At 39.6% G+C, this 18,343-nt stretch overlaps 1 protein-coding gene across 1 annotated transcript in view; it reads right to left on the bottom strand.

The window, feature by feature from the left end:
* The window catches only part of LOC128988794 (dual 3',5'-cyclic-AMP and -GMP phosphodiesterase 11-like), a 136,981-nt gene that overhangs the window by 89,184 nt on the left and 29,454 nt on the right, over positions 1 to 18,343 (bottom strand). The window contains exon 2 of the mRNA XM_054410444.1: positions 16,287 to 16,367. The gene's annotated coding sequence lies outside the window, so the exon portion shown is untranslated. The remainder of the gene's footprint in view (positions 1 to 16,286; positions 16,368 to 18,343) is intronic.

The following is an 18,343-nucleotide window of genomic DNA, read 5'->3' as shown; positions in this document are numbered from 1 at the left end:
GTTGCAACTTATAGATTGGCTATTTATCGACTAACCATTTCTAATGAATCTTCATGTGATAAAAGCTCTGCGTGTACGACGTCCGTCACAATGTACAACGATCCTATGGTTTTCTGGAGATATCTTAAATGCAGATGTAGAGGTTACTTCTATGTAGTATTGTTTTTTCTATCAATAACTAGCACTGGCTAAATTAACAGCTAGGGTTAAAAATCATCGACCAAGGAAAAACACAAAAATTCCTTAGTCACTGGTCAAAATACACTTTACTTGCGTTTTACCCCTTAAATATTTACTAACAAACCCGTGTTTCAACGAACCGTATAGTTGCACACAGTACGATAGTGGAACCATTGTATTTTCTGATGAAACAATAAACGATAAATAGCGACTTGTCCAATTGGTCGAATGTCGCAACGAACTGCGCAACGTCGGTCAGCGCGGCGCGACCAAAGGTTCCTTCAGGGTTATCAGTCATTCATAATGCGCCAAATAATTACCGTGTGATAAGGTGGAGCCGTTAATGATAATCATTATTGGACGCCGGCGCCGCACGGACGCCGAGACCGCTTTCCTGGGGGGGGGGGGGGCTCCTTCTAGCTCTCCCGAGAGGGGGAGGGGGGATGGAGACTAAGTGTGAGGAAAAATTAGGTTCATTACTGTTAAGAATGATTTGATACACGACGACATGTATATCTGGCCATCACGCACATTAACGTCTTCAGTGAGCCTTAGTAAAAAAAAACTTTCTCCCGTTAGCTTGACAAAAACCCTTATTGCATGTAAGGGAAGATTGCTGGTGTAGTGAGATAGCTGTGCACATGGGTTTAGCTGTTTGAGTAACTTTGATAATTTATTGGGAAAATCACAAAAGTTGTAAAAACTTTTGCCGTAATTTTTACCGCAATAGAGGTTATACCAACACGTTTATACGAGTGAGGACTAAAACACACACACAACTTAAATAAAAAATTGTCAAGTCGTTTTTGTCCGTTTATTCAGGGATTTTTATGGGGAAAATTACAACAAAAGTTGCAATAAATTTTTAGCCGTATTTTTACAGAAATAGGGGTTATACTATATTTAATTTGAAATGCCCATGATATTCTTATGGAGAATATGAAAACTGTTGTAGTTTACTTTTTTATGGATATATGTTGATAACATTTTTCAAATTTATTTATTTCGTCCTATACTATTGACGAATGGTCAAAAACACTTTACCTTCCCCGTAGCATCAAACCTAAGCACTCGTTAAATCTAATGTTATTTAAAGTGGGAATAAATATGTATTGTTTATGTAAATATTTTAGTAATTCAGTCGTCTGACTCTGACCATAACATATTGTCCATACATTGATACGTGGTGTCTGCAGAATGCAATGCAGGAGAGATCCTGATTGCCACTGGAGCAAGGTCTGCCTGGCGCCTTGTAATCATCATTACTGTTATCACTCATCTCTGCTGCGACTCCGGCGAATACCTCAGTCGTCTGACTGACCATAACATATTGTCCATACATTGATACGTGGTGTCTGCAGAATGCAATGCAGGAGAGATCCTGATTGCCACTGGAGCAAGGTCTGCCTGGCGCCTTGTAATCATCATTACTGTTATCACTCATCTCTGCTGCGACTCCGGCGAATACCTCAGTCGTCTGACTGACCATAACACATTGTCCATACATTGAAACGTAGTGTCCGCAAAATGCAATGCAGGAGAGATCCTGAGTGCCAGTGGAGCAAGGTCTGCTTGGCGCCTTGTAATCATCATTACTGTTATCACTCATCTCTGCTGCGACTCCGGCGAATACCTCAGTCGTCTGACTGACCATAACACATTGTCCATACATTGAAACGTAGTGTCCGCAAAATGCAATGCAGGAGAGATCCTGAGTGCTAGTGGAGCAAGGTCTGCTTGGCGCCTTGTAATCATCATTACTGTTATCACTCATCTCTGCTGCGACTCCGGCGAATACTGCAGTCGACTGACTCTGACCATAACATATTGTCCATACATTGAAACGTAGTGTCCGCAAAATGCAATGCAGGAGAGATCCTGAGTGCTAGTGGAGCAAGGTCTGCTTGGCGCCTTGTAATCATCATTACTGTTATCACTCATCTCTGCTGCGACTCCGGCGAATACTGCAGTCGTCTGACTGACCATAACACATTGTCCATACATTGAAACGTAGTGTCCGCAAAATGCAATGCAGGAGAGATCCTGAGTGCCAGTGGAGCAAGGTCTGCTTGGCGCCTTGTAATCATCATTACTGTTATCACTCATCTCTGCTGCGACTCCGGCGAATACCTCAGTCGTCTGACTGACCATAACACATTGTCCATACATTGAAACGTAGTGTCCGCAAAATGCAATGCAGGAGAGATCCTGAGTGCTAGTGGAGCAAGGTCTGCTTGGCGCCTTGTAATCATCATTACTGTTATCACTCATCTCTGCTGCGACTCCGGCGAATACCTCAGTCGTCTGACTGACCATAACACATTGTCCATACATTGAAACGTAGTGTCCGCAAAATGCAATGCAGGAGAGATCCTGAGTGCCAGTGGAGCAAGGTCTGCCTGGCGCCTTGTAATCATCATTACTGTTATCACTCATCTCTGCTGCGACTCCGGCGAATACCTCAGTCGTCTGACTGACCATAACACATTGTCCATACATTGAAACGTAGTGTCCGCAAAATGCAATGCAGGAGAGATCCTGAGTGCCAGTGGAGCAAGGTCTGCCTGGCGCCTTGTAATCATCATTACTGTTATCACTCATCTCTGCTGCGACTCCGGCGAATACCTCAGTCGTCTGACTGACCATAACACATTGTCCATACATTGAAACGTAGTGTCCGCAAAATGCAATGCAGGAGAGATCCTGAGTGCTAGTGGAGCAAGGTCTGCTTGGCGCCTTGTAATCATCATTACTGTTATCACTCATCTCTGCTGCGACTCCGGCGAATACCTCAGTCGACTGACTCTGACCATAACATATTGTCCATACATTGAGACGTGGTGTCCGCAAAATGCAATGCAGGAGAGATCCTGATTGCCAGTGGAGCAAGGTCTGCCTGGCGCCTTGTAATCATCATTACTGTTATCACTCATCTCTGCTGCGACTCCGGCAAATACTTCAGTCGACTGACTCTGACCATAACATATTGTCCATACATTGATACGTGGTGTCCGCAGAATGCAATGCAGGAGAGATCCTGATTGCCAGTGGAGCAAGGTCTGCCTGGCGCCTTGTAATCATCATTACTGTTATCACTCATCTCTGCTGCGACTCCGGCAAATACCTCAGTCGACTGACTCTGACCATAACATATTGTCCATACATTGAGACGTGGTGTCTGCAGAATGCAATGCAGGAGAGATCCTGATTGCCACTGAAGCAAGGTCTGCCTGGCGCCTTGTAATCATCATTACTGTTATCACTCATCTCTGCTGCGACTCCGGCAAATACCTCAGTCGACTGACTCTGACCATAACATATTGTCCATACATTGAGACGTGGTGTCCGCAGAATGCAATGCAGGAGAGATCCTGATTGCCAGTGGAGCATAAGGTCTGCCTGGCGCCTTGTAATCATCATTAATGCTATCACTCATCTCTGCTGCGACTCCGGCAAATACCTCAGTCGACTGACTCTGACCATAACATATTATCCATACATTGATACGTGGTGTCCGCAGAATGCAATGCCGGAGATATCCTGATTGCCAGTGGAGCAAGGTCTGCCTGGCGCCTTGTAATCATCATTACTGCTATCACTCATCTCTGCTGCGACTCCGGCAAATACCTCAGTCGACTGACTCTGACCATAACATATTATCCATACATTGATACGTGGTGTCCGCAGAATGCAATGCCGGAGATATCCTGATTGCCAGTGGAGCAAGGTCTGCCTGGCGCCTTGTAATCATCATTACTGTTATCACTCATCTCTGCTGCGACTCCGGCAAATACCTCAGTCGACTGACTCTGACCATAACATATTATCCATACATTGATACGTGGTGTCCGCAGAATGCAATGCCGGAGATATCCTGATTGCCAGTGGAGCAAGGTCTGCCTGGCGCCTTGTAATCATCATTACTGTTATCACTCATCTCTGCTGCGACTCCGGCGAATACCTCAGTCATCTGACTCTGACCATAACATATTGTCCATACATTGAGACGTGTTTTCCGCAGAATGCAATGCAGGAGAGATCCTGATTGCCAGTGGAGCAAGGTCTGCCTGGCGCCTTGTAATCATCATTACTGTTATCACTCATCTCACTCTGCTGCGACTCCGGCGAATACTTCAGTCGACTGACTCTACTTTGCGATACGGACCTCTACCTCTACATCTTCCCGTTACATTTGGTAATATAGATGTGCGAAAATATACAAGGGAGCCGCGATATAGCAATGAAGCCATACGAACCCAAAGAATCTACGATTGGCTACAAATATGGGTGATGAGTCCCATAGGAAAAAGACACTTTTGAATTGTGCTATTGGACCTGCTGGAGCGAAGAATTGTAATGAAATGTTTATTTAGACTACACAGTTTGTGAGCAGAATTAGAAACTACAGGGCCAAACTGGGAGCTTAAACTTGATAGAGGGTGATTGATCCACACTGTGCAGAACTGTGGTTACCTACACGGGTTCTGATAGATCGTGGGCTTCTTGATGGAGAACTAAACGAAATGAAGATATTACTAAGCATAAAAAGGACATAGGAAAGACGAGCTTTTAGAGAAGTAGGGAATATACCAGACTTTCTCGTATGAGGTTAGGAAGTAGGAAGATTTTTTTTATCCAAAGGTAGAGAAGAATAATTTATCTGGAAACAAGAAGGGAAAGTAAAGTAATATAGGAGGAAATGACCCCGATTTGTTTCAGTGCTATACGAGGGGAGTGGTCTTGGTGGTGGTGACAAGCATTGCCCAGTTAGAATAGAAAACAGACGCCGTGAAGAGGAATTAGGAAGATTGTTCAGGAAAACAGCCTGGTAAAGTCTCCAACGTTATCAGCTGCGGAGGAGGGACCGCGGGCCATCCTCCACTACAACTTCGCTGTCCAATTATCCTTAGACTGCACTATGCGTTTATGGGTCTCTACAACAACCTCTACTACTACCTCCAAATAACTTTTTCTCTTCACTACCTAAGCGACTACACAAAAAATTACATCTTCACTATTCGACTACCCTTAAGTACAACGTTGCAAGAAAAAAAAGGATTTTTTGCAGAAGATATCTGAATTTTCTTAAAACTCTCTATAAGTTGCAATTGTAACAATTACGATTGCAGAGATAATATAAAAGTAGTACTCCTGTTTCGGTTTACACAAACTTATTTCATCTTATGAAAAATGAGTTACCGTAATCTTAGTACAGTAGGTACATATAACAATGAAGTCATGCAACGAAGAAGAATAGCTTGAAGCAGAAAAGGAAACACCAAGTCACCAAGACAATCCATGACGTAATAGGAAACACACAAAACTATCCAGTAGAACAATACGCTCCTATTGGAAGGCGGAGTCCAGACATCAGTGGAGGAAACGCCTCCACTTTCCTATTGTCTGTCGCAGTCGACTTCCGCTCCACGGGAGGTTTCCGGTTCACACCTCACTAGCTCGGGGTCAATCCTGGTGTTGGTGGAAAAGAAATAATTGCTCCATCCAGACAGGGGAGGTTTCTGCTTTGGAAACAGTCCAATTGGTTGTCTAAACTATTTTTGTAGTACTACAGTAGTACCTTTTCGGCTCTTCTGACTTCTAAATAGAGTGTGCCGTAGATGAAATTCCCGAGCGACGACTACTAAGATACTTTTACGCACTTAAATGGATCTTTTCCAAAGTAACCTCAAAACATGATAATGTGAAGTTGGAAAATGCATAAACATGCTACATACAAACCTTAGTGAGGCGAAACGATCATCTGCCACTGAGGACTAATTGATTTCGAATTCCAACACAAACTTGCAAATTCGTCATGTTAATGTAACTGAATCTAAGGGTACAAGCACGGCCTAATGGCCGGGAGTCCTATAACCGAGTTCCACAGCTCCAACTACTTTCTGTACTATTCTGAACGAAGAATTGAAAAATAAAATTGTGTAAACCCCAAAGCCCACAGTCAGTATAGCATCATTACTACCGAATTACTGTTCTCTAGAAGACTGTAAAATCGGCCTAATAACGTGAATGTACAATAAATTAAGGTGAAGAAATGTTATGGGTCAGCATAAAGAGGATTTCCTGAATCTGTCGAGAGATGGTGATGTCAGTTTAAACGACTCCTGGAAGAGAAGAGATTCGTTGAATGAGGATGTCCTCAACCCACTGCGTCGACCATCGCCAACCACACGCAATGACGTGTCGGGTTCTGCTCTGTTTTCACTCCATCAGAAATTTAGAAAAACGGGTGATTAAACTCAGATATCTTGAGGCTGGACAATCGGTTAATTCCCAATATGCTTGCTTGTCTTACAATAGCCTTGCCTGTTCCTACAATTATTGTATTTGTTTTATTTATCAATTTTAAACATTTGTTGTTTATGTCTTAAAGTGCTTTCAGTTCTTCAGATGATTTCAGTATGCCTAGGTTTTCTCTATCTGCACAATCATAGTTAGTTGACAATTTATTCTTCTTTCTAAAAGGTATGTTGAATATCCCGTTTATATATTTTTTTTCTTCAATCACTGTTGATAGTCCCCTGTCAAATGTACATATATGCAGGCTCCCGTGTGCTCCTTAATGAGGCAGGTGTGGGAGTAGTCTTAATCTCTTCGTGTGACCTTGGAGAAATACAATTTCGATGGTGGCACTCTTGAAAATGGTGCGTTTGAACGCTGTGGGTAAAAAACAAAATGGCCGCCATCACAAACTTGTTTTCTTACTTATATCAGTAACCGTTAGAGTTATGAAAAAATTGTTGATACCAAAATGTAGCTATTTTAAATCTGCACAAAAAAGGTTATTACAGTTTTTATGTAGGATCAACCATTCTTTCATAAAACATAATTTTATATTTTTCATCAATAAAATTAATCAGGGTGGATGTAATGTCCCAGGACAGTTAAATATTTCAAAAAGTAATAAAGGGTGTTTCAGTAAAGCGTGATGGGCTATGCAGATTCAGATTCTATGTGCAAAAATAAGTCGAAAATGTAGTATAACATTGTTTCGATTTCGGCTTAGTTAAGCCGAATTCCGCCATTTTGTATTTTTTGAAAATAATTCATAACTCAAAAGCCCTTAGAGATATTTTTATGAAACTTGGTATAAACTTTAAGTCTACAACTATAAACATGCTCCGAAAAAATCTTTGATCAGGCTCATCGAATTTCAAAATGGCGGCCATTAAAATTCTTTATAGTCAAATTCCATGAAAACCAGAATTAAAAACAAAACTTTGAAACACAATATGTAAAGTCCTTTTTATTACAAATCGAACTACACTTTATTTGTGAAAATCGGATAATAAATAAAAAAGTTATGTAACTTTTATTATGTTTTTGTCACTAGTTCCTATGGAATTTAACTTTGTCATTTCAAAATGACTGCCATTTTGATAATTACTATTAATAATAAAAGTTACATAACTTTTTTATTTATTATCCGATTTTCGCAAATAAAGTGTCATTCGATTTGTAATAAAAAGGACTTTAAATAATGTGTTGCAAAATTTTGTTTTATTAGCTGGTTTTCATGGAATTTGACTTTAAACATTTTAAATGGCGGCCATTTTGTTTTTACCCACAGCGTTCAAACGCATCATTTTCAAGATTGCCACCATCGAAATTGTATTTCTCAAAGGTCAAACGAAGAGATTAAGACTACTCCCACACCTGCCTCATCAAGGAGCACACGGGTGTACATTTGACAGTGGACTATGAAACCAGTTGTCTATTTATCATGGAGGTCTAAACAGCTGCGCGCATATTGCCGGAAGTCTTTTCCTAGCGGTACCCTCTCCGTATCATTTTCTGCCGGGGGCCTTATGTGAAGCACAAGTCTCAAATTTTTCTTAGGGATATAAGATACGTTTAATATGATGATAAAAACTGTCATAATATCAACAACTAAATTAATGATTTCAAATTGAACAGCCTCGGCACCTTTATCAATTACTGTAAAATGGAAATCTAGGTAGCCGAACTGTCACGTCTGCACAGATAGGCGTTCCAACGTCACTGGCAATGTTCCAGCAACCGAATTAGCTAAGTCAACAAACACTAGATTTTATACAAATTGTCTTAACAGTTTCTGAATCCAGAACTCCCTAATATAAACACTACGACGCGGCATTCCGTCCGAAAATAGCGGATAACCTAGTAAGCGTCTACAGTGTCTGGTCGCGAAGAACATTACTTCCTTGTACAGTATAGTACTGAATATTAGAGACTATTACGACATAATATTAACATTTGCCAGTGTTACACTCAGACATCTAAATAAACACTGCTCACGCCGCAATAAAGACATAAAGAAGTTAGGGATTTTCTTTTTCAACCTCCCCCGAGAGAGTAGCCGAGTTACCGAAGGTGGGACAGAATATGTTCACATTTTGATATGTCCTTCAATACGATAACTCGAGTAATATGCATCCAATTTTGATAGCATTGGCAATAATGGGTATAGCTGGATAAACTTGATTGACTGAGCGAACCACAGAACCAGCAAATCGGGTGGGACAGGGTGTTATGAGGCATTTTAAACAGTTTTCAAAAACTGTTTAAATTGTCTTTTATTACAGTTTAAGAGCTAGAAAAAAAAAGAAAAATAATGTTGTGTAACAAAACGTTGTAGGATTGAAGGTAACGGAGGGATGGATACTGTAAATTTTAAATTAATTGGGTATTTTTTTAATTTTATACCGAAAGCTATTAACATTTGAATAACACATACACATAATAATATCTCTTGCCGCAGCAAACCTACGAGCTCATTTAACCTAACTTTTATTCCTAAAATGTAATAAATCTGGCATTTTACAGAAATATTTTATTCAAAATCCAATCAAGGCAAATGAAAATACGCATTAACTGTAGGTTTTCTGCGGCGATGAGTATTTTATCTACACAGCATAGACTAAAAGTAAGCTATGGAATAACTAAAACGCAGCCTTGACAGTACGGCAGGACGGGAGACCAATATGGGAGCCGTCTCCGCGACTGTATTACTACCCCCTAGCCAAATGTGATGCTATGTACTTAATTAAATTTCATACGTAATAATTATCATTGAAATTTTAATTTTAGTAATTCCGTTGTTAAAAGATACGGCATGTGGGTAACATCAATCAAATTAATTTTGAAATGTTACAGCAAGTTTGGTTGGCTAGGTTAGGTTACTGGAAAACTGCCCCCCACGATCTCTGTCGTCAACCTGACGTAGGAACCTGCTTGGGGGGTAGTTGTCCGGCGACTCGGCAGGATGTAGCCGGGCGGTGGCGTTGGCGACACGTTGTGCAAGGACTAATTATTATTCACGATGACACTCAATCCGCTAGGTGACTCACGGGAAATCCTTATTCATGCCAGAACACTCTTACTGTATAGGCGTGAACCAGAACCCGTTAGCGATCTAACAAATAGAATCGCAACGTTACCGGAAAATAGCTAATCATTTGAGAAATATATCCTAAATAAGTTGGAAAATGTAGCTTTGGTCAGGAATAACTAGGAAAAACTAACCTAACAAAAACGAACGAGTGAATTGTAAAAGGTATCGGTGATAAGTCAGAAATTACGAAGAGCGGACACATTATTTGTGCCACAGCACCTAATAATTTTGTTGGTGTGATTTTTTACAAACTCGTATTGTAAAAGCTATACAGGGTGGCTGAAAAGTAACTTGCATCCCCACTTAACTTTTCAACCATTTTAGATATTTGAAATCGGTTTGCGGCAACCTTCTTAGATATGAGGGGCTACAATAATTATGGTCAATTTTGAAAATTTTGCCCTTGGTGGTAGCGGGGGTAGGGGGTAGCTCAAAATTTCAAATGACAAGTATAGTCGAGTTTGGTATCATTTTACAGGTCTTGACGAAACATGAACATTGACATAAAGAAAACAAAAATCGGCTCACTAATAACAAAATGGCGCCCTAAAACGTTTCAAATCCAAATAACCATGAGGGTGGCAATAAAATTAACTTACACCCTCTTTAACTTTTTACCTATTTGAGATATTCGAAATCGGTTTGCGGCAACATCTCTGGAAATGAAGGGCTACAATAATTATGGTCAGTTTTGAAAATTTTGCCCTTAGGGGTAGCAGGGGTAGGGGGTAGCTAAAAATTTTCAAACAGCAACTATATTTGAGTTTGGTATCATTTTCTAGGTCTTGAAGAAACATAACAATTAACATAAAGAAAATAGAAATCGGACTATTAATAACAAAATGGCAGCTAAAAATGATTGAGACAACGGTTATTTAAAGTAATTTTGAGCTGCCATTTTGTTATTAATGGTCCGATTTCTATTTTCTTTATGTTAATTCTTATGTTTCTTAAAGACCTACAAAATGATACCAAACTCGACTATAGTTGCTATTTGAAAATTTTGAGCTACCCCCTACCCCCGCTACCCCTAAGGGTAACATTTGCAAAACTGGCCATAATTATTGTAGCCCTTTATTTCCAAACAAGTTGCCGCAAATTGATTTCAAATATCTCAAATAGTTAAAAAGTTAAACAGGGTGTAAGCTAATTTTTTTGCCACCCTCAGGGTTATTTGGATTTGAAACGTTTTAGGGCGCCATTTTGTTATTAGTCAGCCGATTTTGGTTTTCTTTATGTCATTGTTCATGTTTCGTCAAGACCTGTAAAATGATACCAAACTTGACTATACTTGTCATTTGAAAATTTTGAGCTACCCCCTACTCCCGCTACCCCTAAAGGCAAAATTTTCAAAATTGACCATAAATATTGTGGCCCCTCATATCTAAGAAGGTTGCCGCAAACCGATTTCAAATATCTCAAATGGTTGAAAAGTTAAGGGGGGGTGCAAGTTACTTTTCAGCCACCCTGTATATATGAGGAATGTCGCCTATAAAGTCGTATTTACAATGGACACTGTGTCATACGATTGACATACACTCGCTAGACAGCTCAACTACTAGGAGTGGCAGTACCATGTGACAGCCCGGTGGACAGGACCGGCCCGGGCCCATAGGCAATTGCGGTTGACCGGTGGGACATGGCTATACAAGTCGCCCAGCGCCGACGGGCCGGTGACATGGCTCGGGCCGCTGTGATCACCCCGTCGCCTTCGGGTCGGCGGGTTGTGCCCTGGCCAAATGCGGCTGACCGGCGGGGCAGGGCTAAACAAGTTACCCGTCCCGGACGAGCCCTGTGACCTGTGCCCGAGCCCGGGTCTGCAAAATCGCCCCGGCCAAATGCGCCGACCCGGTGGAGAAGGGATTGCCAAGACGCCCGGGCTCGGGTAGGCCTACAGTGCCTGGGCACAGGTCACGGGCCCGTCCGGGACAGGGCTATACAAGTTGCCCGGCGCGTCTGTGGTGTATGGTGCTGTGTCGTTGATGGTGTTTAGACTTGCAACTGTGTAAATCCAAAACAAGTGTAACACAATTTGGGTGCCCCCCCCCACCGTCCAAGTCGCCGCTGTGGTTACATGAATCACTTAATACCACGGAATGAAACAATGTAGGTACAGCGAGACGATGAGGACCACCCTATCCAGCCATGGTGGAAGTAAATATTTACAGTCAAAGATATCAGCCCTATAACCTCAAAACATTTAGGGCGGCTTTCGCTCTTCAGGGTGAAAATATTGCAAATTCTGAAAAATTAGTTTACTAATTACTCCAGGACATCATTGTTTTACATTAAAACGTGGAGATCAGCGCAATGGCAATATATAATAAACTAGCTGTACCCGCGGGCTTTGCCCCGTTTAACTTCATAAGTATTCGCATGTGGTTGAAGTTCGTTCGCTAGGCTCACTCACCTTTTGGTTGCAAATTAGCTGTTGTCATAAATTAGAAAAAATAATAGTGCTGCACCCTGTTGGTAATCCTTGTAACTTTAATGCTATTGAACATCACAAAATAGAACCAACTTGTTTAATTGAAACAGCTGTTAAGATTCATTGATTCCTTTTAAATGTGAAAAATCATAAGGTTGACATGGGAAACTCCAGAGCCACTGGGGCGGAACCCGGAAGCCCGATCAGAATAAAAACTACTTAGTTTTCCTATTTAATGCCCAAAGAATCGGTGTACCGAATTTCAGCCTACTAGGTAAATGGGAAAAGGGAGAATTAGTGATGAGTGAATGAGTGAGTGAGTGAGTCAGTGAGGGCTTTGCCTTATATATACAGGGTGTTCATTTGAAAACTTTCCATATCTGTTGTGTGCAAAGGTAAGGCTTTTAACACTTGTTTGTTCTCATTTCCCCCTAATTTGGACATGCCAAATTCAATAAAATTATTTTCAATTTTGAAAAATGCCCCAAAAGGGCCCAATTTGGGGGGTAGGGGTGCTTTTTGAGAAATTTTCAAATGTAAACATGGGTTGTGTGATACATCAATTTAAAGGTCTAATCACCCCGATCATTTTGGTGCAAAAAAAGTTTAATTATCTTTAACCGTATTTACAGGGTGGGTCAAAACGTTTTAAAAAAGGACTTTGAAGTTAAATACCGTATTACCCTAACTACTGAACGGAACAGCGCCAAATTTCTTTCCAAGCTTATTCTTGAGCTACTCTTTAAGATAGCTTGTAGTAAGGGCATTTTCCAAGTTATTTTCTAATTTTTTAAAAATCTCAAATTTTAAGAATAAAAGAAAGCTGAAAACTCAAAATTCTTAAATAGCAAGGTATAACAAATTTCATACCACGTGAAAGGTCCTTTTTTAACAAACATTTTACGTATTTAAGTTTTCTTTCTATCTCTTACCGTTTAAAAATTGCAGTGGAAAAACATAATTTTCCATGGTAAAATTATAGCTAGTTTTCTAATAAAACACATTGCACTTTGTTCAACGATGTAGTAGGATTCATAACAAATTGATCGACTACTTTTACGTGTGTCAGAATTCATCTTGGACCCTTCATCCTGTTCTTTTCTCATTGGTAACTGAGCCAGTTTCAGAAAACTTCCTAACTAAATCATTACAGCCATATGACTCAAGGTTATACCTGGATATCTATTGTTAAACACTTTGCAGTTATCCTGGAACACTTTTGTTATGACCAATAAGTAAAATAAAGTATATTTTTTAAGTTTACACCATATTTGATTAGGTACTACAGGAAATGGTACTTTTGAAATTAGTACTACCATTGACTAGTCAATGGTACTACAGGAAGAGGCCCACGCTTGGGTTTTTCTCATCAGCTATAAAACTTGTTTCTCACAAAGTAAAACGTAATGACTTGTTTGCCTATCTGCCTAAAAATAATTATGAATTGTTTCCTTAGTTATTGCACCATTTAATGTGTCTAGAGACGAATTTTGGCTGTTTTATTAGAAAACTAGTTACAATTTTACCACAGAAAATTATGTTTTTCTACTGCAATTTTTAAACGGTAAGAGATAGAAAGAAAACTTAAATACGTAAAATGTTTGTTAAAAAAGGACCTTTCACGTGGTATGAAATTTGTTATACCTTGCTATTTAAGAATTTTGAGTTTTCAGCTTTCTTTTATTCTTAAAATTTGAGATTTTTTTAAAATTAGAAAATAACTTGGAAAATGCCCTTACTACAAGTTATCTTAAAGAGTAGCTCAAGAATAAGCTTGGAAAGAAATTTGGCGCTGTTCCGTTCAGTAGTTAGGGTAATACGGTTCTTAACTTCAAAGTCCTTTTTTAAAACGTTTTGACCCACCCTGTAAATACGGTTAAAGATAATTAAACTTTTTTTGCACCAAAATGATCGGGGTGATTAGACCTTTAAATTGATGTATCACACAACCCATGTTTACATTTGAAAATTTCTCAAAAAGCACCCCTACCCCCCAAATTGGGCCCTTTTGGGGCATTTTTCAAAATTGAAAATAATTTTATTGGATTTGGCATGTCCAAATTAGGGGGAAATGAGAACAAACAAGTGTTAAAAGCCTTACCTTTGCACACAACAGATATGGAAAGTTTTCAAATGAACACCCTGTATATAGACTAGCTGTAACCCGCGGGCTTTGCCCCGTTTCACTTCTTAATTTTCAAGATGATCTCGTTCGCATGGCTCAATCATGTCCTGGTTGAAGTTCGTTCGCTACGCTCACTCACCTTTAGGTTGGAGCTCGTTCGCTACGCTCACTCATCTTTAGGTTGGAGCTCGTTCGCTGCGCTCACTTGCCTTCAGGTTAGCTCGTTCGCTACGCTCACTCGCCTTGAGGTTGAAGTTCGTTCGCTACGCTCACTCACCTTTTGGTTAATAATTAGCTGTTGTCATAAATGTAAAAGAAATAATGGTGCTGCACCCTGTTGGTAATCCTTGTAACTTTAATGCTATTGAACATCATAGAACAGAACCAACTTGTTTAATTGAAACAGCTGTTAAGATTCATTAATTCCATTTAAATATAAGTACTCATAAGATTAACATGGGAAATTCCAGAGCCACTGGGGCGGAGCCCGAGAGTCCGATCAGAATAAAAACCACTTAGTTTTCCTATTTAATGCCCAAAGAGTCAGTGTACCAAATTTCAGCCTCCTAGGTAAATGGGAAGTGGGAGAGTTAGTGATGAGTGAGTGAGTGAGTGAGTGAGTCAGTCAGTGAGGGCTTTGCCTTTTATATACAGGGTGAGTTTTAAATGTCCCCCCCCCCCAACTTTTTTCTACATTTTTTCAAATATCAATCCCAGAACACTTCCAAACATTGTTGGGTAGTAAGTACTTCATTTTGACAAGGTGGTCATTTCTGGCCGCCATCTTGGATCCGCCATATTGGATGCAAAATATTTTTTTCAAATGTAAAGGTGGGGTTGTGACCCATTATTTTGAACTAGATTTTTACCCTGATTACAATGCCACAAACCGTTTTTAAAAATCTTGATTCATTCAAAAGTTATGAGGACTTTTTAAAACTATATTTTTAGCCCATTTTAACATTGTGCATTTACAAACTAAGGACCATAATCTCAAAAAAGTGATAGATAAAGATAAGTATACACTACCAGTCATTGTCATCATATTTTCTCTTTGTTATGACTGATGTATTTTTTCGGCCGCCATCTTGGATCCGCCATTTTGAAATGTGATGTATTATTTTAAATATGAAGAGTGTGTTGTGACCCATCATTTCGAACTACTTTTTTAAGCTAAACTCAATGCCGCAATCATTTTTTTGTTATCAAGTTTTATTTATGAGATATTGCATTTTTTTGGTTAAAGATGTGAATATTTCAAAATCAAAATATGAAAATGAAAAACGGATCATGGAATTGAGTTCAGCTTAAAAAAGTAATCTGAAATGATGGGTCACAACACCCCCTTCATATTTAAAATAATTTATCATATTTCAAAATGGCGGATCCAAGATGGCGGCCGAAAAAATTACATCAGTCATAACCAAGTGAAAATAAGTCGACAATGACTGGTAGTGTACTTATGTTTATCTAGCACTATTTTGAGATTATAGTCCTTAGTTTGTAAATGCACAATGTTAAAATGGCCTAAAAATAAAGTTTTAAAAAGCCATCATAACTTTTAAATGAATCAAGATTTTTAAAAACGGTTTGTGGCATTGTAATCAGGGTAAAAATCTAGTTCAAAATAATGGGTCACAACCCCACCTTTACATTTGAAAAAAATATTTTGCATCCAATATGGCGGATCCAAGATGGCGGCCAGAAATGACCACCTTGTCAAAATGAAGTACTTACTACCCAACAATGTTTGGAAGTGGTCTGGGATTGATATTTGAAAAAATGTAGAAAAAAGTTGGGGGGGGGGACATTTAAAACTCACCCTGTATATAGATAACAATATGTTCGCATCGCGAGTGCAAGGGACGCTGACACTAGTACTTTCGCACCTTGCCGCTAGATTCACTATCTGTTTACAAACAAAATTGTACCTTACTTCTATACCCATAGCAATATGGGAGTACCTCTGAACACCAGGTGAAATAAATGTTCATGGGCACTCTCTTAATGCAGGGTATATAATAATATATCTGTTTGATGGAACCTGCCTCCTGGCCCTTCTTCTACCTGGGGACTGGCCAATGGTTTGAGGTCCGGGCCAGGAGACAGGTTCCATCATACAGACTATGGAATATGAATGGTCATACTCCAGTAAGACCTACCTTGTTTACGCCTGGAGAGCCAGAGGACGGGCGGGCACGGCGCCTGGCGGCAGTCATCGCCCGGGGCAGCCAGCTTGCCGCCTACAACATACATACACCAGGTTATAAAGTCGCCGGTTTGATACTGAGAGGTCAGGAAGCTAACTGACGATTAGGAGCACTTTATGAGAGGTGCATTCGACTATGCACTATTTGAACTAAAGCTTTAACTATTGATAGAGCACATTCCATCCCTACGTTATTAAAGTTGTCATCCATCAGTTTTAAATCGAAATGGACGTAGTTGACGAGTGCCACCAATAGATTGTGTTAATGAAAAATACTGATTTCTGTCAAATACACGAACTTTTTACCAAATCAAACTCATAGCCTATGATGACTTATTGTAAGCTATGGCATCTATTATGACCCAACAGCTATGTCAGCAACAAAAATAAGGTAGAAAATGGAATCTCAGGCACTAACGCAATTCTGCGAATGGCTCACACAACTACGTTCTTTTTAGTAAAATCTGTGTGGCAGCTGGTCCATATAGACTGTGTCTACTTTGCAAAAAAATTACAAGTCAATGATACAAGATTGGCCACTGCTGGTCCATAGTAGAGGTGGGATGTCTACTTCAGTATCATATCGTCAATAAAATTGATATTACTAACCAATATCCCCCGTACTCAACCAACTTGACACTTAATTGTCTTCACATAAAATGACATAATTTTGTAAATGTCCCGCATTTTTAAATACACTTTTTTAGTCTTTAGAATTTCGAATCCCTTCGATTTCAACCCACCAGCCACCGCTGACTGAGACATGTTCAAAATAAACACAGCATGTCGTAACGTGATGCGAGATCCTGATGCTGTGGAGTGTGGACTACAAACAAAAAACAACGATCTTCACGCCTAGTGAAGGTTATTTGTTGTGCACTGCATGCAGCACACCGCAAGATGACCAAGATTGCAAATAATCTTGTGTGACTGAGAAAAAGTTACAACACAACACAGACTAGTAATAAATACATTTAACGTATCTTGGGCTCAAGATGTATTCTTTGGCTACAGAGTCACTCACAAGAAGTGGTATTAGCTTTGGTTATCTTTTATTTAATCATGGCAATCTCGAAGGTAAGCTTATGTCAACTATATATTTTTAACTATGAAAACTTTAAAAATACTACACTGTAGTACTGTAGACGTCACACATATAGAGACCACCTATATCTAGTCAAACAGAACTTAGACCCTAAGGTCGTGTACTACTAGTAGCATAGATTAAAGGAGCAAAAAAAATCTATAATAAATTGTCTACTCCTATGCTAGTAGTCTAATTCGTCCTAGGACCAGATGTAGATGAAGTATGGCGCTACTAATGTTACCGCTATTCGTGTTTTGCTATTTAATATAAGATAGTTAATATGGAAAATAAATCCTATAGTTCGCAAAAAGATGCCTTTTCAGTTTTGGACGAACAAAAAACTGTGGATCTGAGTGGTTTGGTTCTCGCCTGTTAATTAAAAGAAGACCAGTTCAATCCTGCCAAAAGACTTAAGCTTTTAGATTGTTTCAAACTGGATCCAGCTGTCCTTGAGCATTACGCTTCTAAGAAATATTTCTGGCTAAACAGCTAAGGAACAAAGCAACAAAACGCATTTCACTCTATTCTACACACACTTTTTCATTTATCTTCGTAAAAATGCCAAGTTACAAATTCATCTGAATTTATAGTAAAAAAAGGTTTACGTATAAGAAGGAAAACTATATTTTACAACTGCACGATAGGGGATTCAATTGATCCAAGAGCCTTATTTTAAAACTAAAATTCTACTCTTCGCTAGTATACTAACTATCCTCAGGTGAATGACTTTGTAAGCTTACCGTTATCAGCAGATAAGATGGCAACCTAAATCTACAGACACTCTTCAGCTACAGCCCAGACTGTTGATCTCCCCTCACACACGCATAGAGGTGCCAGGACCTTCGAAGGTGTCGCTGGAGGTACCTGCATATCGACCGATACATATGTTTATTCCACCGCAAGGTCTGATAACATTGTTGCCT

This window comes from Macrosteles quadrilineatus, unplaced genomic scaffold (assembly GCF_028750875.1).
Source record: "Macrosteles quadrilineatus isolate MER2022 unplaced genomic scaffold, UCM_ALF_1.0 Scaffold_3__2_contigs__length_128488019, whole genome shotgun sequence".
NCBI classification, from domain to species: Eukaryota; Metazoa; Arthropoda; class Insecta; order Hemiptera; family Cicadellidae; genus Macrosteles; species Macrosteles quadrilineatus.
This window is presented reverse-complemented; position numbering and strand designations above follow the sequence as displayed.